At 44.9% G+C, this 23,251-nt stretch overlaps 1 long non-coding RNA gene across 1 annotated transcript in view; it reads right to left on the bottom strand.

The window, feature by feature from the left end:
• Nucleotides 1-5,057: 5,057 nt before the first annotated feature.
• The window catches only part of LOC138569618 (uncharacterized), a 192,529-nt gene continuing 174,335 nt past the window's right edge, over nucleotides 5,058-23,251 (bottom strand). The window contains exon 3 of the long non-coding RNA XR_011303280.1: nucleotides 5,058-7,448. This is a non-coding gene — a long non-coding RNA (uncharacterized lncRNA). The remainder of the gene's footprint in view (nucleotides 7,449-23,251) is intronic.

Consider the following 23,251-nt stretch of genomic DNA (forward strand, 5'->3'; position numbering starts at 1 on the left):
GTTCCTCATGTCCAGTTTAGAGAATATTTTGGCTTCCTTCATCATGAGGATGAGTTCATTGATGCTCGGCAGTGGGTAGCTGTATGTGATAACTTCCAGGTTTAGGCTGCGAAGGTCGATGCAAACCTTTAGCTCTTGTGAGTTTGGTTTCTTTATAAGTACAACTGGGCTCAGCCACTCTGAAGCTTCAATTTCTTCGATGACACCATCCATCTTCATTTTGTCCAGTTGACTTCTGAGTGTGTCTCTCGCCGTTGCTGGTACCGGCCTTACTCTATGTTTAACTGGGACAGCGTTGGTTTTGAGCAATATTTTATGGACGAAGCCCTTGATATGTCCCGGCTCCTCCGAAAATAGTTTTGGATAATCACTTTTAACTACTGGTCCACTCCTCCCGCAGACTGACAGTAACTGATCTTCCGTGCTGGGGTCCAGTCTGATTTTCAGCTTATCCTGGTCATCCCACCCTAAAACCACCGGGCCTTCTTGACTGAAGTAGACTTTGGTGATGGTTTCTCTACCTTTGAACTCCACTTTCCCTTTGATGTAGCCCAATAGGTCTACTGACGCCTCGCCAAAAACCGTAGGTTTGTGCCGTGTAGTGAGCACTCGGACTTTTTCTGTCCCCATCATCTCTTTGTACGTGCGCAGGGGTATTATGGTGAGATCGGAACCTGAATCTGCCATAACTCTTGTTTCCAACCCATTAATCTTGATGGTACAATGGGTTTTTCTCTTCTGGCCCGTGGACTGTTCACCATGATGACTGTAGGTCTTCCTTCATCTTCGGAGGACGATTCCCTTTCCGTGTTTACGCTCATGATTTTCTTGTTGCGCCACCGACACACAATCGAGAAATGACCAATTCTTTTGCATACCGAGCACTCTTTGTCTCTGGCTGGGCACTCTCTGTCGAACGCCAGATGTTTCGTGCTTGTGCACCTGTGGCATTTCAGTGGTTCTTTCTTTCCCCATTTCCCTTCTTTCAAGTCGGATACCTGTCTCTCTTTCTTCGGGCTGAATGCCACTGCTTGTATTTCAGCGGAACTGTGGCCTCCTGCGAGTTCTTTCCTTCTCCCGGCCGTTTCCTCGACCGCTCTCGCAATTTCAATCGCTTTATCCAGCACCAGTTCCTTCTCCAAAATGAACTTGTCTTGTACTTTCCTGCTGTTGGTGTGAACCACCAGCATGTCGCAGATGAGGCTCTCTGCATTGTTACCGAAGTTGCACAGTGCCGCCAGTTCTCGCAGCTTAGTAATATAGTCGTCTACGAGTTCTGAGGCTTCCTGCTTGCGGCTATAAAACCGGATTCTGTGTAGGACGGTATTCTCTTTGCTTGCGAACCTTTTCACAATCCTTCTTACGGCCTCCTTGAAAACGTCGTCATTGTCACCAGCCACCGGCTCCGGGGTGAGACTTTCGAACACCCTCTGTCCTTCCACCCCTAGGGCATTAAGTAACATCGCCCTTCGTCATGCCGCCGAGTAGCCTGCGCCGCCCAAGGCCTCTACATATGTCGTGAACAAGGGTTGCCATTGCGGCCATGGAATGGCGGGTCTACCTAGAGTTTGCAGGAAGGGCGGTGGTGGTGTCGCTCCTTGCATGGTTCCACGCGGGTTACAGCGGTAATCCTCGTCGCCAATTATGTTGTATAATATCCTTGACAAATGACAGGAAGCGTGTTGACTCTTTGATGTCTCTTTATTCAACAGCAGACATCTTCAGGGTATGTAACTGCACACACAAAGAATAATGGGTGGACAACAGGCCCTTTAACATGTGGCTGGCTTGTGCCACGAAGTTCTGTCCTTGCTTAGGCTCTGGGGCCTAATATTTATGAGGAGCGCTCAGGACGCGTCTCCTCACGTCCCCTCCTTGCTCCGTGTGTCACGCCGGAGCCGGGGGGCGGGGCTTCCGCCCACGGACGAGATCTCGCGAGGGCTCGCGGCTCGCGCGATATCTCTACACCCACATTTCCACCCATTGTTTTTATTTTGCTTTTGTTGGCAGAGTGACAGACCTCTGCTTTCTGCAACCCTGTAGATTCTGTTTAGCTTTGAGCTGTTTTATCTCTTGCACCAGAGCTCGGTAACCATAGTTACCCTCCTGTGATTCTGACCCATCTCTTACTAACCATCTTTTGACCACAACTTCAGTAAATCCACTCCATGTGTTTGCAAATTTCTCTGTTTATACATTGGCCCTCAGGCTCACCTTGGCAAGACTTTTGTCACGACCCTTTGTTCCATGGCACGCCACACTTACATATATTCAAGTCCACTCTATGCATATGCTGGAGATCTGCTGATCAGGCACCAACTTGGAAGTTCTTCTCTCTACCCCATGTGCACAACGCAGTAGCCTGAAAGATGTGCTATGTCGCCAAAGATAATGGGCTAATAACCTATACAATGGTTTTCACCCATTTGCCAACTGACTAAAATGGAAGTGTCACAGCCTCTAATGCCAGCTTAGTTCTGATTGGTTGATGTTGAAGGCCCTAATTGTCAAATGTTGTCAACTTCAAGAGTTAGAAGGTTGACGAGATCTACTGGAATCAGTACCCCTTGCCAAACATTCATTGCCGAGTGTAGCCTCCTGCATGCAAAGGAGTACACTGCAAATGCAGCATGCAGCTCAGCATGTCGTGGAGATCCTGGTCTATGAGGCACATATGGGAGGTGCGTGCCCTTAAAATATACAGCGTGGTGGTGCGATGCCTCCAGCTAATTCTTAAACATTTTTCCACTTCCCTGCCCTTCTTCAAAAAGCCTGGCTATTGACCTCAGGACCGCGGGCATTTGATGGCGATATCTGGCAATGGAGTGAGCACCTGGGCCTTTCAAGGCATATAATGTCAATAGCTGGCAAAAGGTGACGATGTATGTGCACTTCCTGAATGCGTTTGGCTGACTCAGCCGAATCAATTATGCTAAAATTCCAAACGATCATGGTGTATATTTATCACTGAATTGCACTCTTGGATTTGCTTTGTGGTCGAACTGCCTGCTCTCAAGTAGTATCTTTGTTGATAGGTTGTTCTGAAGTGGTACAGTGGCCCCTCCCACTTTGTCTTCTATTGACAGCTAATTGTTTTCTCTGCCGCTTCCCACTATCCCGCCCTGGTCCCTATATTGCTCACTTTCTACTTCCTTTGGCACTAGGAAGATGCCCATACCCACTTAGTCTTACACATCCATTCATCTACTGCAAACCACCTAGCCTCCTTCAAGGCATACATTTGTTTTAATTGGAGGAGGGTCTGGAAACAGGATGATGTGTTAACTGGCAATATTTGAGCATTTAGTATTTGTTCTTTCTAGATCAAGATTATTCGGCCTTCATTTATGTATCCTGACACTATCGATGCAGATGATCTAACAGAGATTATTGATCTGTAGGTGGCATGTTATTTCCTACATAATCACATTTTAGGATTCCTTTTAAAAGTCAGGAGATTTCATTCTAATCGAAGATGTTAATCTAACATATTCCAGTTGGATGCTGCCTGGTATAAAAAGCTTCTGCCTCTAACTCTGTAAGGTGACCAAATCAAAAATGTGAGCACCGAATAAATAAAACTTGCAATGTTATCTAAACATGATGGAAAGTGGCCACAAGGTCCCAGCTGGGCCTAGCGGAAAGGGGAACTGGCAAGTATGTACTAACTGTCCATAATAGAATCTGGCCATGATATCCTATATATGTATAATACAACTGCACCCAAATGCTTACTAGGTATACTGGTAAGTGGAAATGATGTCAAATAGGTATCCTGGAAATAAGGAATGATGCGAATCTTAAACATAATGGAAAACCACAATGTTATGATAACTCAGCATTGTTTAAACTAGTCATCCTTTGCCAAGTAGGCATAATGGAAACTGTCAATTATGTAGTAACTATCCATAAAGGAAGAAAACTACAAGATGCCAACAATGAAAGTCATCTCACCACAGGTGCAAATCAATGTAGCCTTCTCAAAGCAATCCCCCTCAAGGAAATATGTTTTGGGGCATTTCATCTAAAGCAAGCTCTCCAAATTGTCTATTTTCATTTTATTTTTAGTTATATTGCTCTCTTCTTTTGTGTCATGTTGGGGAGAATCAAATGCAGGTGGAGATTGTTTCAAGTTTAAGTGAGAGAGGCGCCAGAAAAATGTATCATTTATTCATGATTCGCCCTCTTACTACCATGACACGGGTGCACCTGAGAGATAGCACTCAGATAGCAATGGGAAAAGACCCACAAACTAAACCATCCCAACAACAAAATCGTATCACTGAGTACAGTTCACCCAAGGACGGGAGTTTTTACCAATGTCAAGTGAACACAGGAGATGCAGAAAGCACCAGTTTAAATAAAATGGAACTTAATCTCTAAAAGTGTGAAGAGGGCCAAGCATATGAAAAATATAATCATCTCAAAGGGGGAACATGGACAGTGTTACAGAAACATTTACATGGTAAAAGCCAAGTGGTAGGATGTTAGTAAGTGTTCTGAATGGCATGTTCTTGCAGTTTTCCTACTGTACATTAAGTGAAGTGAATTAATCATCTTTTTATTCAGAATCTTTTTAATGTAATATTGTATTGCTCTTACCAACCACTGACAGATTATTGAAAAGTGTATTCAAATATGGTGAATGTTACACGTCGTGTTATAGTGTAAATATGTTGGAAAGAAATGCTTCTTATGTATTAGTTTGAATACCATTGGTGCTCAATTTAGATTGATATTGTGTGCACTTCAAGTTGACCCAGGTCTTAACTCAGAGTAAACTGGCCCGAACCTTTGGGAATATTTTCTAGGGGACTCTTGAAAAAGAACTTTTAATTCCAATAGTTTGAGGTTTTCAGTATATGTAGAGAATTGCATCCGCTGTTAAAGACTTGTTTGGTTTTATTGAAAGCTTCAAGCAATTGTCTTTGCACTTACCATGACATGTTGAAGCATCCATCATCGTGAAACCAAACATGTGCTTTGGTATAATGCGAGCAGAAAAAAAGAGACCAATCATTTGACTCAATAATTATTGGCAAGACCCACTTACAAATATTATTTTTTATATGAATGATATGTAGAATCATGATGGTTTAGCCTACAGTTTAAATGCAGGGCATAATCAAATATTACGTTTTACATATAGTAACTAATTATGTTTGTAATTCTATAGCAATGTGATTGAAATAAAAAACTAAAAGTGTGTTTCTAAGTTCGAGTCTTACCATCAATTTGACATTACAATTTGCTTTGCAGTGTTTAATAATTAGTAAAATCATGAATATTCATACAATAATGATTGAGCATGCTATATATTCATTTCACATATCCACAAATGTGTCTATTACAGCAGTATTCAAACTGTCGGACATGGACCCCTTGCTCACTGTGCTCAGAGAGGCACAGCTCCACCTCACTGATGAGGCCCGACTAGGCCGAAACACATGCCTGGGGTTGCAGTTGTCACTCTTCTTCAAAGGAGGTTTGCAAGGCATTTCGGTGCTGGACTGCCCTTGTGGGCGGGACAAAGACTGATATGCAAATGGATATTCCTCTGTTATGAAAAGTACAGTCAGCAAAAAGCAATGTCTGCGGACTCTCAAAGTGGGTAAAATCCAGAGAAGAGGTTATTATGCGATGTTCTTTCTAGAGAGGGGTGCTTGCTTCCTTTTTTGTACAGTGGGGCACGACCCTCTGGAGGGCCACAGCCTCAATTCCAGATGGTCGTGCACTCACCGTGTGAAATGAAATAGAAATGTTTGGGGAGAGGGGCTTGGGGATGTAGAGTCTACATTCCAGACAAAAAAATAAAATACTGGCATTAGGGGGGTAAAATGGGAAAGAATGTAATGGGGCATGTAGACAGGGTCAACATTACCTTGAGGCATTTGGTTTTACCTGGTATAAGAGAAGCTAAATGTGTGTTTCTCTGTGGACATTTTATATCAACATCTTCCGCTTGTGCCCTATGATTTGGATTCAAACCACTCAGCAGTGACGGCAATGTGTGTGTGTGTGTGTGTGTGTGTGTGTGTGTGAATGCCATGCATATGAGTATCAACTTCATGATTTTTATTTTAGTTTTATTTTAGTTTGGATCTAAAAGCCAAACTGAACCCAAGATGGCAAAATAACCACTATAAACCATTTGCCAAAGCACAAACTTGTACCTGACATTCTGCCGCCCTACCCCCATAATAAAAACCTTGTCTTGCATCCTTCCTTTCCGACCCCACAACACAAGGTCCATATATTGCATCCTGCCTTCCCACCCACCCTCCAAAAGACAAAACTCATTACTGGCATCCTGCCTTCCCACCACTCAGAGCCTCAACGCAAAACTTATATCTTCAATCCCAAGTTTGGCAGATACTGCCCATTGAAATAAAATCATTGTCCGCGGATCACATATTGCAGAAAAACAGTGACGCCTGGATATGAACCCAATCTCCACTTTAGAAAATTGAAAACACAGCTCCTCTGCTCTAGCAATACAACTATGTGTTAATGTTTAAATTTAAAGAGCTAAAATAATACTCTGATATTCCAAACCCTACCATATAGCTGTAACTTTTTAAAAAGTATATTTAATACTGTTCTCTTTGGATAAACGGGTCATCATACTCTGCGCACTTGCGACATGCTGCAACATTCCATTCAGCCTCTTTAAGTTCTAGTACCCTTGGGAATTGCTTCTTAGCATACTGCGTGTTAGTGGCATTCTCAGTTTTTAGAACATAAATGGATCATAGAGAAACACAGCAGCTGTCACCGATGTCCAGTAACAACATACTGCACCTCCCTCTTGGGCCCCTCAGTGCCAATTGCAAACTGTTTGGCTTTTTAACCCATTTATTTTAAAAAGTGTGCTCTGAAATGCAGCCTTTTAACCCATTATTTTAAAAGAAATCCAGGGGGGTAGCCTCCCTGAACCCCCCTGATTGTTTTGGGCTCCCTCACTATGCTCGGTTGCTATGGCATATCTAGGAGAAATATTCATTCCCTCCATTAAAAAAAATCACCAGCCAACACTGGCCTGGGACTGTGCTGGCAGCTGGTAGGGAGGTGGGGGAGCAGAGGGACTGTGGTGGAAGAAAGATGGGGGGCATGGGATAGTAGTGGGAGCAGGGTGAGGAGAGCCCAGTGTCTGTGGGGGAGTGGGGTGGGGAGAGCCCAGGGACTGGGCTAGGAGTGGGATGAGGCAGTCCAGAGACTGTGATGGGAGCAGGTGGGGAAAGCCCATGGACTATGCTGGGAGCACAGTGTGGCGACGGCGCGCAATAGTTTGTAGTCATTTGGATTTACTGTCCATTTGCCATTTCATGGGGCGCCCATGCTTCCTACATTTTGCTCAGGGGGGCACAGGCCAAAAAGGTTTGAAGACCACTGGTCCATGATGACAGATTTCAGTTATCCAGGTTTCATTAAGATCGCATTTTGCTTCCCTGAAATATAAAAGAAAAATATTTAAGCATGTAAAGTATTGTGAGCAGTTTGTGCCCCCACCTTTTTTTAATCACAAATGGCGAAATACAAACATCCAATGAATATTGAGAGGCTGTATTCTCAGGGAGTGTTTGATTGTTGGGCAGACCATTGGAAGGGCTTAACCAAATAGAATATGCAGCATCATGATAACAGAGTAAGAGAATAGTTTTTATTGTGGTACAGTTTTATGATAAAACGCTTTTGCAAAAACGTTATAGACACATACAAAATTACATTTATATTTTCTTTCTGCATAACATTTCCTTAATAAGTGACAGTGCCCATTGCTTGTAAAATTCCACATTTGAATATTACCATAATAACATTTGTACAATAAATCTTACTTGTACTAGTGATTAAAATTTCCCAAAGATGGCAATTAGATGTAAAACAAGGACATAGTAAATCTTGTATGTGTCTTACAGGTAGTACAATTGTCAATAATACAATCTATATGAATAAAAATGTAAATATTTGTTTGTTCAAAATCTTAAATCTCTGAAAGTTCTTCACTGATTGCTTTGAAATTTTGACACAACGTTGCATTCGAATAGGCACGTGTTTTTATATACCTACCATACATAGATGTCACACCTGTGACAGGTAGAAACATACTTTTTCTGAAAAACAGTGCCATCTGTTGGACGTAAAAGCAACACAGGCTATACTAAACATTTTACTGCAAAACACGCTATCTTTTGGACATAAAAGCAACACACGCTATACTAAATATTTTACGATTCCATTTCAATGTTTCCGTGGCTCAAATACGTGCCGAGGAAGCAGCAGAGCGACGTGCGGCCAGACTTCAGGAAGCACGGTTGCGAGCATGGCGATCTCGTTCTGCAGCTTCAGATCTGTTTTGTTCTGAACAGAATGAATGTGACAGGCTAAGAGTGGCTGAAAGAGGTCAACGAGAAACAGCAGATCAGCATCACACACAACTCCGTGCTCAGCAATCACGCGATTACAATCGCGTTGCATTTCTGTACAACCCAGCTGATGATTATCGTTTGAGCCGGCATGTTCTCATCGGCACCATGACTGAAGTGTGTCCTTATTGCAAGGCTCTGAAATTTAATGGAGAAACAAAAGGAATGTGTTGCGCCACCGGTAAAATTAAACTGCCTCAACCTGGAGAACCACCAGAGCCATTGTGAAATTAAACATATTAGAAATGTGCGCTTTCGTTTTTCTTTCTTTTCCATTTAACCAGACTGAGCCACAGCAACACGTGGCCGGGGACAGCTAGTAGGATATACACAGAGTCATCACAAGTTTGGTGGTAACCCTTAAATGTGACAGTAACGCTATTACTGCCGCATTTAAGGGTCCACCAAATTACGGGTTTGGCAGGATTTACCCCCAGCTCCTAGCTGGGGGTAAATCTGTGCAAATTTGCTGATTTTTGCTGCAATTACTGCATGGTAATACCGCCGACGGTAGTCATGCTGAAAATTCCCCATTGGGCCCAATGGGGAATGGGCAATTCCTGAATGGGCCCAATGGGGAATGGGGAATTCCCGTTCCGCCAGACTTGTGATCCGGCACTAATAGCACCTGGGGGTTTGGTGGTAATGCTATTAGCCCCTGCGGTATCCCAGTGGTAATACCTCTGGGATACCGCCCAACTCGTGATGAGGCCCATAGTCAGAGTTGGTACAGATAAAAAGGTTACCACAACATTGCCCTTCAATGAATCTTAGGTGTTTAAAAAATCTTAAGAATGCGATTGTCCGTAAAAAAAGAACTACCAGAATAGCTTTGCATCCAGAATGTATCTTTTGCAATGAAGTCAACTCTGTATGCACATTTCGCCATATTTTTGACTATAAACAAGTGCATTGAGAAATGTAGGAGATGATTATGGATGGATGTATCCAAAAAAGGCAAACTCAAGGGCTGCAGAAAGGAAGATTCTTGTTCCATGGGAAGAGTCCTGACCACAAGGGAACCTGCAGAGAAGGGGACTTGAATCGGTCCTGATTGCATAGAAGAACCTGCAGACTGAAACCTCCTTAGGAACACTTGAGGATTTCTGTCAGTTCCATGCCATACAACCAGCTCCCCAGGTATGAAAGCTCCCCAAATGTATACCCCCATAATCATTACCGTAAGTCCCTCGGATGGCGGGGAATTGGAGGTCATTTTTACCAAGGGGCGCTCATTCCAAAAGAAAAATTCTAATATTTTGTGTGAAATGCAACAGTGCTTCCCATTATATTTACAACTTAGTGAGATTTTACTTCATAGAGAAAACATTGTAGTTTTCAAGTGGGACTTAAATCCTGATTTAATTGTGTTTGAAGCCAAAAGATATTACATTCAAATAAATACAAAGTTGCTTTCCCTGTGCTGTTAGTACTGTGTAAGGAATGTGTTCCATCACTGACAGTGTAGCATTAAATAAGTAATATTTAAAGAATACAATAAGCGCAGTTACAGATATAGTTGACATTAGATCTTGGTTTCAGTGCCCTGTATCATGGCCCAATGAAGATGAGTTTGATGATGTGTGTTCTGTGCAGGTAGTAGCTACTTAAACTAAATAAAAAAAATAAGAGCAATTGTAACTGTGCCATTTCTATCCAGCTAACAGATGATGTTGATGTACATTTCATGCAATCCTCACTCTGGAATGCATAGCACAGAACTAGAATCTCGTGCCAGTGGGACTTAATCTGAGAAGTGAAAGGGAAGAAGAATTTATATCTGTTTAATAAAATGCTAAAACCATTCTCTGAGGTTGGTGGGGGGGGCATACTTATGTGTGCTCTGAATCAATAACACAGCTTCCCAAACCAAAGGCTTTCACAATTCTATTGCAAGTTATTGCAAGCATATTCTGAACTGCACACACGTTAGCAAACCTCTGCAATATCGGAGAAGCGAAAGTCCTGTATATTCTGTGCAAGTGTCACTTTATGTGCAGTTATAAGAGGCTGGCATATTAGAGAAAGTAAAATGTTTTTGAAGAATCCTGTTATTGTTCCAGCCCATCTGCCATCTTGGTTGCTATGTGGCACATTTAAACCCAATGGCCCGTAAGCGGCAGAGTTACAATTCGATGGTTTTTGTTTTTCAAACCACAATATGAATACAGAATTGATTGTGGAAATGAATGTGCGTGTGTGAGAAATGGTAAGATAAATGCAGGCTGGTCAATTTCGTTTTTGCATACAAGCCACCTGTGCTTGTGTAATATTGTGGTGACTTCCCCTGCATAAAGCTAGGGATCACCTTTGCCTTAATTTCACCTTTAATTAATGTACTTAAATAAATTTGAGTTTTGATCAAATCGCTGGTTTCTTGCCCAAAATTGTGGGTTGGGGCTCTATAATTAAAGGGCATTAGATCAAGGTGTCTACTTGAATTAGTACAGTAAAACAAGAATTGAGTCAAAGCTACAAGTTTTTTTTAATTTTACACTAACAAAGAAAACAAAACCAAATTTTTACAGACTGTACCATGGCGCTGAAGGTATGCATATTTGTGGGTTAGTGTGCAAGGTGAAACAAACACAGTTTTTTACATATGTTGTTTTAAATGATAAGACATTTAGCCTTGTCGACACACTATTTTGTGTTTCTGGTGGGTGTGAATGACTGGTGGCTGTGGCTGAAGAGATGTAACAGCGTGGATACACCAGGTACCGAACGGTCTTCAGGACAGTTTGATCAAGTCAGGTAAGTAGTGAGGTCCGTCGGCCTGTTGGGTTACAGGGGACTGGTTAGTGCAATGAAAGAGGTGTCTGGAAGATTTAAAAACTGCAAAGGAAGGTGACCTACCATGTGGGCAAGTCCAAACGAGAAATAAGGCAACGCATTTGTGAACACCGATCCTGCGTGTGGAACCAAGTCGAAGACAAACCACTGGTGGCACATTTCAAAGCCAAAAACCATGCCCACAAAGACATCTTCTGGGCGATATTACAAACAGTGAGCAACCCTTTTCGCAGAGGAGACAGAGACCTAGCCCTACGAAAGCTTGAACAAAAATTGATCTATCGCCTGGATTCTGTAAGACAAGGCCTAAACGTTTCAATAGAATGGAACCTTTTCTTCAATAGATAACGCTCTGTCAAACTAAAGGAAACATATTTTCCGGGTTCCTAGCTAAAAAAGCCTGCCTCAGAGACTTTCCATCATCCTTTACCTCATAACATCTGAGCCTAGACCTGTCCCCAACCACAGTGAGAGTTTTCCCTCCCATTTTTGCTCCTTGGCTTTTTTGTGAAGTCATTTTTTGTGAAGTCCTTTTTTCAATAGTATGTTCACTATTTCTTGATTCAAGTGCTTTTTCAAATTTTACGATGTTCCACCAAAACAGAATGGTTACCCCTTTTTTCTGTTTTTGATGTGTCATATGTAACTAGAATGTTTCAGGCATGTAACACTAAACTAATGACACAGACCATAAGTGTTTCCCTGATGTTGTTTCGGTTTTTGATGCACATTACCTATTGCAAGTATAATTATAACGATCCATTAATGTGCTAAAAAAGAATGTTGTGCCCATCTGTTTTTCTGGTTTCCTGAAAGCTATGTAATTGCTACCACAACCACGCTATATGAGTTATACAAACTATAGCACTATCCTATTGTATTGTGTTTTCATTTCACATTCATTGCTGTTAGTTAATCAGCAAGGACGTGATGCCTAACAATTCTAGAGACCGTTCCGTTTTACAGCAATAGTGCGTGTTTATTTCTCCTGAAATTACGTGACTTGACCACCTTGACGATAGACGCTTTCCCCCTTTTTCTGACATGCGCAGAACAGACAGCCCCGTGACAGGCGTGAAATGCAAGAGTAGCTAAGCACTTACCTACCGCACATGCGCACCAGCCTTTCACAGTGACACAGCTCATTCTGATGAAGAGCTTTGCACCGCGGCATGCCGCATCGTACCCTTGGACGCAGGTAATCCACCCGATCCACCTGATCCTCCTTCCACAGGCACCCAGCCTTATTATGAGGCTTTAACTGGTAAAACCTTGACCTCCTATTGATCTAAACACATCGGCCGTTTTTACCAATTGCACGGCTTTTTGAAATCCACTGCCGAGTGTTTTTCTAAACCATTCATTATCCTTTCTATCAAGCACTTGCATCATTTGCATGTCTAGATATGGGCTACCAATTCCACTGCGCTGCCCCCACAGCTTCACTGTGTATTTCGCATTAAAATCCACTGGGCTGCCCACACGTCCTTAAAGATCTGTGCATTTCACTTAGCATTTAGCGTTTCACAACTTATCTAGTCAAAATACCCTCTGGTCAGCAGACCGTCACGGCTTAAAACAGACAGACACTCCCTCACCTTAGCAAGTTTTCACCTCTTAATAGTACTCTGTCCGATCGCGACGTCACAGTCCACATCTATATCAAGATGCTAAAGATCTATTTCTTTTACCCACTTAGCTCCAGGCCTCTGACTTCTGCAGACAGCCTTACAGTCCAACTTCCTGGACTCAAAAGTACTTGACCAAGGCGCCACTAAACTTGTACATGGTAGGTCACCTTCCTTTGCAGTTTTTAAATCTTCCAGACACCTCTTTCATTGCACTAACCAGTCCCCTGTAACCCAACAGGCCAACGGACCTCACTACTTACCTGACTTGATCAAACTGTCCTGAAGACTGTTCGGTACCTGGTGTTCCATCTCTTCAGCCACAGCCACCAGTCATTCACACTGGACCAGAAACACAAAATAGTGTGTTGACAAGGCTAAATGTCTTATTTAAAACAACATATGTAAAAAACTGTGTTTGTTTCACCTTGCATACTAACCCACAAATATGCATACCTTCAGCGCCATGGTACAGTCTGTAAAAATGTTGGTTTTGTTTTCTTTGTTAGTGTAAAATTTAAAAAAAAAAAACTGTTTTTGTCACTATCACCTCTTCAGGTTTTTTTTGTCTATTTGAGCTAGCAGCAATCTAGCTCCACTGCGAACCTCGGTGACCCTATGTCACGCTCTTGGTCAGGGTAGCTTTGACTCAATTCTTGTTTTACTGTACCTATTACCCTCCCGAGTCAAGCCCCCACACAAAAAAGAGGGTTCCCCCACCTTTCACTCATACTTGAATTAGTAGCCTTAAATTAATAAAAATATTTCTTACACATTGCGCCATTTTAAAAATGATTATTATTATTATTATTATTGTATTTATTCAGTGCTTTACAAGTCATAGGGGAACGAACACAGAGAGCAAAGAAGAGAAACAAGGGAGCGGAGAGCTAATAACGGGGAAAGGGGAGGTTGGGCAATTTGGCAGCAAGGAATGACAAGCAACTAGGAGAACGAACAGGGGCGGGAGCACAGCACCCTGTCTCAGGTTGGGTGGAGAGTGTGGGCCTCATCACAAGTTGGGCGGTAACGCTGGCGCTATTACCGCCGGTGTTATTAGCCCTAACGCCAAACCACCCGGCGCTATTAGCGCCGGATCACTGGTTTGGCGGAACGTTTAGTGCCCATTCCCCATTGGGCCCATTCGGGAATTCCTCATTCCCCATTGGACCCAATGGGGAAAATTTGTGATATTACTGCCGGCGGATTGACCGCCGGCGGTAATAGCACCGAAAATCGGCAAATTTGCAGCGGATTTCCCCCCAGAAATCCGGCAAGGTCATGATCTAGAGGACCGTTAAATGCGGCAGTAATAGCGCTACCGCCGCATTTAAGGGTTACCGCCAGACTCGTGATGAGGCCTCGGGTGTGGATGTAGGTGTTAGGCAGGAACCATTCATTTAAGAGCAAAGTCTTAGGTCCTTTTTGAAATGTCAAAGCAAAAGGGTGAGTCACGTGTTGATGGGAAGGAGCAGAGACGTTTTTATGGGAGGGCAAAAGGGGCACTTGTCCAGGGCCCACACCTTGGAGGGGGCCCCCACAAGGCTGCCTGATCTAAAGTAAGATTCCATTGTTCACCAGACTTAAATCGCACAGGCCAGGGGATTTTATGGCATGCTGCCGTGTCACTAAACCTATTGTCTGTTTTGACAAGTATATTCTGCCCTGATCAATTAATCATGTAATACTTTCTGTGTTCACTGTGGAATACATAGTTTGTGTGTTCTGTACGGCACAACCTCTGTAGCATTCTTTCCTTCTTGTGTGAATTATGTTGATCATGTGTAAAAGCCAAAGTTGAAATCCATATTGATAAATTGAGTGCCACAATGGTTAAGAAGTTTGCTTAGTGTGTTAAGCACCCATTGCAGAGATATGTGTTCATATGAAAGATTAAAAGAGCACATTCCAGCAAGGCTGGCTGAACCTTTCCTATCTCTGATGTTTATAAACCTACCTGCATATATACTTGGTTTTGCAGCATAAGAGGTGCTATTATCAGCAATGTTCCTGTACCAGATAGGGGTTGCTATAAAAACGAACATGTCATTCGTATGATGCAGGTCTAGAAATTGGTTTGTTCAGATGGGGCGTTCTAAAACTTAGGCAATCCACTCCAAAGATGAGCATAAACTATTAGTCCAAGAGGCGAATAAAAGATTATGGAACCAAAGTGTTCATGCTTGTATCCTGGCTTTGCCAGCAGACGATACAGTGATCCTTGTCAAATCATATAATATCTCTTGCATTACTGTGCTGTCTTCTGGTAGGGTTGCCTTCTTGCATGCTGGTGGCATCGTTTAGCTCATTACGTGATCTTTCTTCTTATGTAGTCCATTTGAGTGGAAGGGGTGATAGACAGGAGAGAGCGGACCAGATGTTGTAGGCCTTGGGCAAGCATATTTTAAGGTCTGCTCATTTGACACAAAAATCGTTTTGCTTTTTGTATAAAAGTTAAAGGTTTTTTTGCACGTATATGATTGAAAATTTCACACGCCATTGTTTTGGAAGTATTTAAAGCTTAAAAGTACAAAAGACATACCTAGATAAAATCTGTTAAATTGCATCGATTGGTATGCTCATACTTTTATACTTCCCTTGATTATGGGGAGAATGAAGCTACAATCATTCCCATTTTACATAGCACCCTTCTGTAATATTTTGGTTTTAAAAATTGTCAGGTTTGGAAATGTGATTTGTGTACTTTGTAAGTCAGTTTTTATAAAATTAGATTGTTTTAGTACATGGTAAGAGCTAGAAAGGAAAGTGTTCAGATGCAGAAATTGCAGAGTTGGCACAAATCCCAGCTTCACCCCTTAAACAATGAGTGATCCTGGGCATCTCATTTAATCTTGTATTGCATAAACTCTCAGAATTGCCAGTCCCTAAACCTTTCAAAATTGTCAGCCCTTCAGAGTGATTTCCTTCTCAGGGTATGATCTTCATAAAAGCCTCACTCATGGTTTCACTGGCTATAGGGTTGCTTCCACTATAATAGTGAGCATTGATATACTGCACACCACAGGCACTTGTTCCTTTGTTCTCTAATGGCATCACTATTTGAAAACCATGTCCCACTTCTAATCTCAGTCTGTCTGGATACAGAAACCTTCCTGGTAGCTTCTAATCTGCATTCAATATCCATCCTATGCTATGTGTAGCTTTCTTCTTTCTTACAATTGGTCTACTCTATCCATGCTTGAGCACTTTTGAATTCTCTGAGGCAGCTAATGTGAGTTCTCTGCCTATTCCGGGTTAAATGTACCTTTTACATACAGTGCTGCATTAATACTACAGGCTGCATACCTTCCCTGACGCTATTGATAAAAACTATCCTGTTTTTATACTAGAAGAGAAGTAACCTCTTCGTAGATGGCTAATGTTGGCCTTCAAATGCTACTTGTGTATCATTCTGATTAGAGAACGAATGAAGAGGGTAAGGGGACTTAAAGGGAGTAAACATCCTTATTTTGAATGCTGTGAGGCGCCATATCAACCTATGGGTTATGATCACGGTGGGGGGGGTGGTGCCACCAGATATTCTTGATCACTTAATTCCTTTGGTTTGGTGGAGCGGGGCCCCAAAGATGTCCAGGCCAAGGGCCCCAAAAATGCATAGAATGGCCCTGGGAAGGAGGTCCCCGATTCTGGGGGCATAGAGAGAGAAGGCCTGTCTCCTCTTTCTTTCCTTCCAGCACTGGCAGAATTCAATTTTGCAGATGTGCTTGCGTTTGGTGGATCGTAGGCTTCCATAGACGCTGAGCTTGTCAGAAAGGTAGCATGGGACTCGAAAGAGACAGCTTTGTAGATGATGCAGCAGGTTTTGAAGGTGGTACTTTCAGCAGTACCCGTTGCAGTTTAATGCAGGTCCAGGTGCTGTAGTCAAATGTATGGAGTTGTGCTGAAGCATGTAGGACACTACTCAGAGGTGCCAGGGTGGTTGCTAGAAGGCCTTCCAGAAGGACATTTCCATTCATCCAGGTGGGTGTGGACCAAGGCTTGGACAGCAGATGTGAAGGTGTTTGGTGGGATGAAGGTCTTGATTTTCCATAGCATTGAAAGTTGGTAGCAAGCCATTTGAGTCTGTCAATGTAGAATGCAAGCAAATTGTCACATGTGGTCAGCTGGTTTATGAGGCCCTCAAGGTTAACAGCAGAGAGCCAGGTCTAGATGTCAAGGTGTTAGGTGTTGTTGTACAGAAGTAGCAATTCAGTCTTGGGGGGGGGTGAGATTCTTGGAAGCGCTGGACCATGCTGCATCAGGATATTATAGGTATGAAGGAGGTTGTTGGTGTCAATGTGTTAGAGTATTTGCATCACTACTGCTTTCTCAAGGACCTTACCTTGCCAGGTAAGGGGGGGGGGCGGGTGCTTCAGTTTACGGTCTTCAGTATGGAGGCAGGGAGGATGAATGCTAGGGTGGCAGTGAGGCCATGTTGAGAGTTGAAAGTTGTCCAGGTAGTGGTGGTTTGCGCATATTGGCCATCCAGTCCCCTTTGTGTTACTATTCTTTATTGCTTGTGTATTTTATACATCCATGTTTTCCTCTTTTGTATGCCTTTGTTATGCCTGATCCCCTTTACTGTTGATAATTTTAATATTGCATTTAATTTCAACTTTAAAAGGATTCTTTATTCAAACTAATTTCAATATTTTGGTGTGTTTTCTATTATGGGAACTACCTATGCTCTGCTAACTGTGCTTATGAAATGAAAATCATCCGTGAGGTTCTAAACTGGCAAACTGAAAAATGGCCACAATCTAGCTGAGCATATTGGAAATTGCCCAAAGCAATTGGTCATATTTGAAACTTGAAATAATATGGCAATGTGGCCTGAATTAAATTAGGGATTCAGAACACAGCTTTACGCAGGTTTATTCTATACGTTTTACCAAGTTGTTTAATCAACGTCATTTTCCCATCATTATTTAGATTTAAAATGTTAACATTTTTGTCCAAACATCTGTTTTATTTGTCTATCAAGACAATGCAACACAAGAATGCTCACTCTCACTGACTATTCTTTTCCTTCTAACTTTCACCCTATCTCATTCCTGCGCTTTTTATCTAAACTATTGGAACATGTTGTATATACACATGTCTCTTAGTTTGTCAATCAACATTCTCTTTTTCCTCCCTTTCAATCTGTGGTTCGTCCCCGTCATTCTACAGAGACCACTCTTCTGGTTGTCTCAGTGTTTGATCTATCTTCATGCTATGCTAAATGTTCCTCTCTCCTGGTACTCCTTGACCTCTCTGTGGCTTTTGATTCTGTCGATCTCTCTCATCTTTCTCATCTTGTTCTACGGGCCTCTGTTCTAAATTAGTTTAAATCCTATCTCTCTAACTGTACCATTTCTGTTTCTTGGGCTGGTCTGTTCTCCCTCTTTCTTATGGTGTGCCTACATGGTCTGTTCTCAGTCCTCTTCGATTCTCTCTACACTTCTTGTGATTGTAATTGTTCATTTATAACGTGATTTCTAAGCGCGGGAACGGAATTCAAACCTATGGAGTGCCTCATTGTCTATTATTTCTTCCTTTCGCTTTTCATACAATCTCTATGCAGACTATTCGCACATCTTTCTTTCCTCCTCGTCCTCCTCGGATCCTATCCACTCCTCTCTATCAGCATATCTTTTATCTATCAAATCTTGGATGTCTTTGCACCATCTACATGTTAATCCTTCAAAACTCAAGTCCTTTTCTTTCCTAGCATCTACCGGTGCTCCCCCCTCCATTCACCTGCCATCTCTTTTCCCCCTTCCTTACTCCCTATCTCTGCCTCAACCTGCAATCTTGGAGACATTTTTCAACTTCTCCCTCTCATTTTCATCCCATATTTCCTCTATCCCCCGCTCTTTCCGATTTCAACATCCATAAAGCAAAAGAGTGCCTGTTTGCTAATTGATTTTGCATTTCATATCCTATAGTTGTGCCGTTCTGACCTTTGTGATGCGCTTAGGTGTTAAGTGCATAAGTAAAATAAATAGAATGCAATACCTTGCGTTATGTTTAAAGATAAGCAAAACTAATCTCATGTTGCAAGCAGTCATTTTAAGGCATATTTAACATTGGCAGTTTGCTCAGTATGAAGTAATAACTAAGTATTTTGGAGGATAAGTTGCATAGATGTTTGTGTGCTTTTTTCATCAGCAATCTTCAGGATTTGACTCATAGTGGTTGCATGTGCTCTTAGGGAGAGCGTGTTGTGGAGAGGTTGTCAGCTGCTATTCCAAAGAAGTCAGATGCAATCTTGGCCACATTATTTGATCTAGGAAAAACAGCTTCTCATACCTGTGGAATATAGCACATATACCCAAAATGAAGCAGGAAATATAGCATATTAAACCTCTGTGACACCGAACGTACCAACCTGCCAATGACCCTGGTATCTTTCATTGTTTCTTGACTTTTTCACTGTGGAGCTCTCAGCTGAAACCACATCAAAGTCAGGGTCATTGTATGTGCCTATTGAAGAAACCTAATCTCCTCAGGGCCAGGAGACAACTGCACCCTAAGTCTTCTTAAACAGCTGGTTGTATGGCCTGAGCGGGCTCCTCTGGTTTGTGGTAGTCTTTTGTGATTCTAAGGGGTACGGCCTGGTGAACCCCTGGGGTGCCCCTAATTTAACACCAGTAATGAGACCAATGGCCAGCTGTTATTTCTATGAGAGGAGAGTGGCATAGCTATTATTACCCAATTTCATTGTATTCAGTTTGTTGACCTCTTAAGAATGAAGCGGTGAGTAAAATTCTCAGGGATTCAAACAGATAAAGTTTGGGTTGGCTCTGTGTCGGAGTCGAGCACTTTATTTATAAGTAATTTTCCCAGAGGAAGGCTTGTTTCATTACTTTGTAGAATGTAGGGTCAAGTCCTGAACGTACAAAAGAAGATGTTATCCTGAAGAATGGATATGAATAATTCTGCTCCAACACGCAAACTTCTAACACCTTCCAGATATCAAAGTACCGACCCGTTAGCAGCAGCACCAGGTTTTGTGTACCAGAGAGTCACCAAGCCTGGTACTCTCTCTCCCTGACCAGGTTCAACCAGATGAGTCAAAAGTGCTCTTGACGGGGAGACCACCAGGGGGCGTCGAGATGTGCTGAAGCATCTCTGTCAAGCTCTTCCCCAGGGCACCGAAAAAGGAGTCTGAGCCCCTCTTAGTTCCCCTGGAGAGGAGATTTGACCCCCTCAGGCTTTGTGCGGACCCCCCAGGCACTCCGTGAGTGCAATCCTGGTTGCTGGTGGAGCCGGGACAGCGGAGAGCGAGGCTCGCCTCACGGGCCGGGGACGCAGAGTGTGGCCCGCTTCCCGACGGCAGTTCCGCGGGGATGGAGGAGTCGTCCCGGTGGGGGAGGGGTTGCGGGCCTTCCCGCGTTCGCGATCTTCCGCGGCGGCTGCCCCCCCCTCAGAGCCGGGTGCCGAACGCTGGTGCTGCGGGCCCCTTCATTCCTCCGGGTCTGCTTCGGACCTCAGGTTGCGGCGCTCCGAGGGATCCAGCCCCCGTAGTCTGTCGGCAGCGGTGGCGGCGGGAGGAGCAGTTGCCTGAGCACTCGCTGGCTCGGCGGCGGGAGTGCCCTGTGGTCGTGGCCGCCTTGTCTGGGTCTGGGGCGAGTGGCAACGGTGGGCAGTCCTCGGCGGATGGTGCTGTGCTGGTGAGCCCCGGCCGACGCTGGAACCCGGCTGGAGGGCGCTTGTGGTCCGCTGGCGAGAAGGTTTGGCGGCGCCTCAGATCCCTCTCCTCCGGGGGGGGCCCCTTCCCCCGCTCTCTTGAAGGCTGGCTGAGGTGGAAGAGGGGGGCCGGTCCTTGTGAGGGGGCCCTACGGCAGGGCGTGGAGGGGTCTGGATGGATTTGGCCTCCCCGCGCCTCTGGGGAGTGAGTGCTGCCTGCGAGGGAGCGGGCTGCTGAGCCCTGCAAAGAGTTTTGCCGTTTTACCCCCCTTGGAGCAGTCACCTGGTGGAAGAGCTGGTGCGGTGCCTTGGCCCAATCGTCTGCGGCGTGGCTTGAGGATCTATTCGGGGTGTGAGCAGGGGGCTTGTGGGGCCTGTCGCGCCCTCCTGCTGTGCTGTGCGGGAGCGGTGCCGTGCAGCCGGAGGGCTCATCCCGGCCCGCGGCACTGAACGGAGAAGTGGCTAGCCGGGCCCACGCATCTTGGAGCCGGTTTGGAGAGCGTGGTGGCCGCTCTATGTGGAGGACTGAGGGGGGTGACCGGTCCTCCCTTTAAGAACTTGGTTGGGCTGGTGCTGTGGGGACGCTCTGAACCGGAGGAGCTACAGTTTCTGGACCCTGGGTGCTTTGGTGGAGCTGCTGAGGGTTTGCAGTGGTGAGACCGGTGCGGCCGGTCCGCGGGCCTCAGCCTAGTGTCTCTCAGGGGACTGCTGTTCTCTGGTGGGAGTGCCTTCTTGCTCCCTCCTGCATGGACTGGGTGTTGGCCTTGCAAAGATTCTGGAAAGTCGAGGTGGAGGAGGGGAAGGAGGCTGTCATGAAAGGCAGGGGCTCAGGCGGAAGCGTCGGAGGCCTTGTCGATGAGCCGCAACATGGCGGTCCTGCTGGAGGAGATAAGAGGGTTTCGAGCGGATGTCAACAGGCGTCTGGACTCCTTGGATAAGAAGGTGGACGATGTGGAAGATCGGGTTCAGGCGCTGGAGGCCAATCAGTCCTCGGCGGATCTTTTTGAGATACAATTTGACATGAGGTTGGCGGAGCTTGAGAGGCGGGAGGAGAGGGTCACTCTCAAGTTGGATGACTTAGAAAATAGAGAGCGTCGCTCCAACCTACGTTTTTTTGGTATGCCCGAGAGGGAGAGGGAGTCCCAGGCAGACATTGTGAAGGGAGTGAAGGCGATTGTGAGCAGTCTTTTTGATGGTGAGAATACCAGCGAGCCCACCATTGATAGAGCCCATAGGGCTGGGGGGCGTGTGGGTGAACCCCGTACGGTCCTTGTGAAATTCCATTACTTTGCTGAAAAAGTCAAGATCCTGGATTTAGCACGTAAAAAGGGTTCTATAGAATGGAATGGGGCCCAAATCAAGGTGTATCAAGACCTCTCGGCGCTTACCCTGGCTCGACGGCGCCTCTGCGGTCCACTGACGAAGTGGTTGCAGGCTAAGGGGGTTCGTTACAGATGGGGTCATCCCTTCTCCCTTGCCTTCGAGCTGGATGGTGATAAGTACTCCCTTTCTTCAGAGGCGGACATTCAACGTGTCACCCGTGAACTGTTGGGGGACCCCCCGTCGATGGTGGAGGGTGGGGGGGTGATCTGGGTGGGAACTGCCCTGGCCCATCTGGATTTGCGGGTCGGCGGTGAGTGCGGGGGCACAGGAAATTCAGAAAAGTGGCGCCCCCCTCTCCAGAGCAGCCTCCTCCATGATTTAACTATGTCTTTTGGGTTTTGGCTCCCGGAGGTGGTCCTGGCGGGCAAAGTGGTCGGCTTCACCAGGGGTGTGTCGGTTCCTTGCGTTGGTTGTTTAATTCTTTGTTCCCAGGGTTGGTTGAGGCTTATGGGAGGGGGGGTTGCTTCAGGGGCTGGTGCTTGGGGGGGGTTTATTGTTTGAAAGGGGGGCTCATAATGTCAGTTGCTTTAAGGTGTGGGTGGTGCCCTGGTGGGGGACGATTTCTGGTGGCCTGGTGTTGTGGCTGGGAGATGCCGCAGTCCGCCCAGGCGCTCAGGGGTAAGGGGATGGTGGGGGGTTTCAGGGTGTTAGGGGTGGGGTTAGGGTTGGCAGGGGAGGTTTGCAATTTGTTATTGTGGTTCTGGGATTGTTTTTAAGGTTCTCTTGGTCTCGGAGGGGTAGGGATTCTGGGGATCCCTTTTTGATTTCTTCAGGTGCAGGTGAGCGAGGAGGGCGGGTCTTCCAGATCGGTTGTTACCCAATTGGGATTGTATTATATGGCCAGGTTAATGGATGACTCTCTGCAGAAGTTGCTGGTGGGGTCCCTGAATGTGCGGGGGTTGAACTCCCCAACAAAACTGTCCTTGGTGGTGAGGGAACTTTCTAGGCTTCTCTACCTCTTTTTGTCGCTCCCATGCATAGTGCCGGACTCGTTCTTTGCCTCGTTGCACTCTCACGTTCTTCGTTTTATATGGAATGGGAGGAGGCCTAGGGTTGGGTTTCCTACCCTGACGCTCCCCAAGTCCCTGGGTGGTTTCGGCTTGCCGGACTTTAGAGGGTATTATAAGGCAGCTCAGTTACGGGTTTTGCTGGAACACTTGAGGGATGATCTGCGCACATATTGGACGTATGTGGAAGATGCTCAGGTCCATCCTAGAAAGGTTAGGGACTTCCTGTGGGCTCCCAAGAATTCTATTCCAGGGCTTGTTAAGTCCCATCCTACGCTCGCAGTGCTGTGGACGGTTTGGAAGCCCTCTAAGGACAATAGGCTTCTCTCCTCCTGGCCCTCTC

The sequence above is a fragment of the Ambystoma mexicanum genome, chromosome 2q (assembly GCF_040938575.1).
Source record: "Ambystoma mexicanum isolate Mex_15411 chromosome 2q, UKY_AmexF1_1, whole genome shotgun sequence".
In the NCBI taxonomy this organism is placed as follows: Eukaryota; Metazoa; Chordata; class Amphibia; order Caudata; family Ambystomatidae; genus Ambystoma; species Ambystoma mexicanum.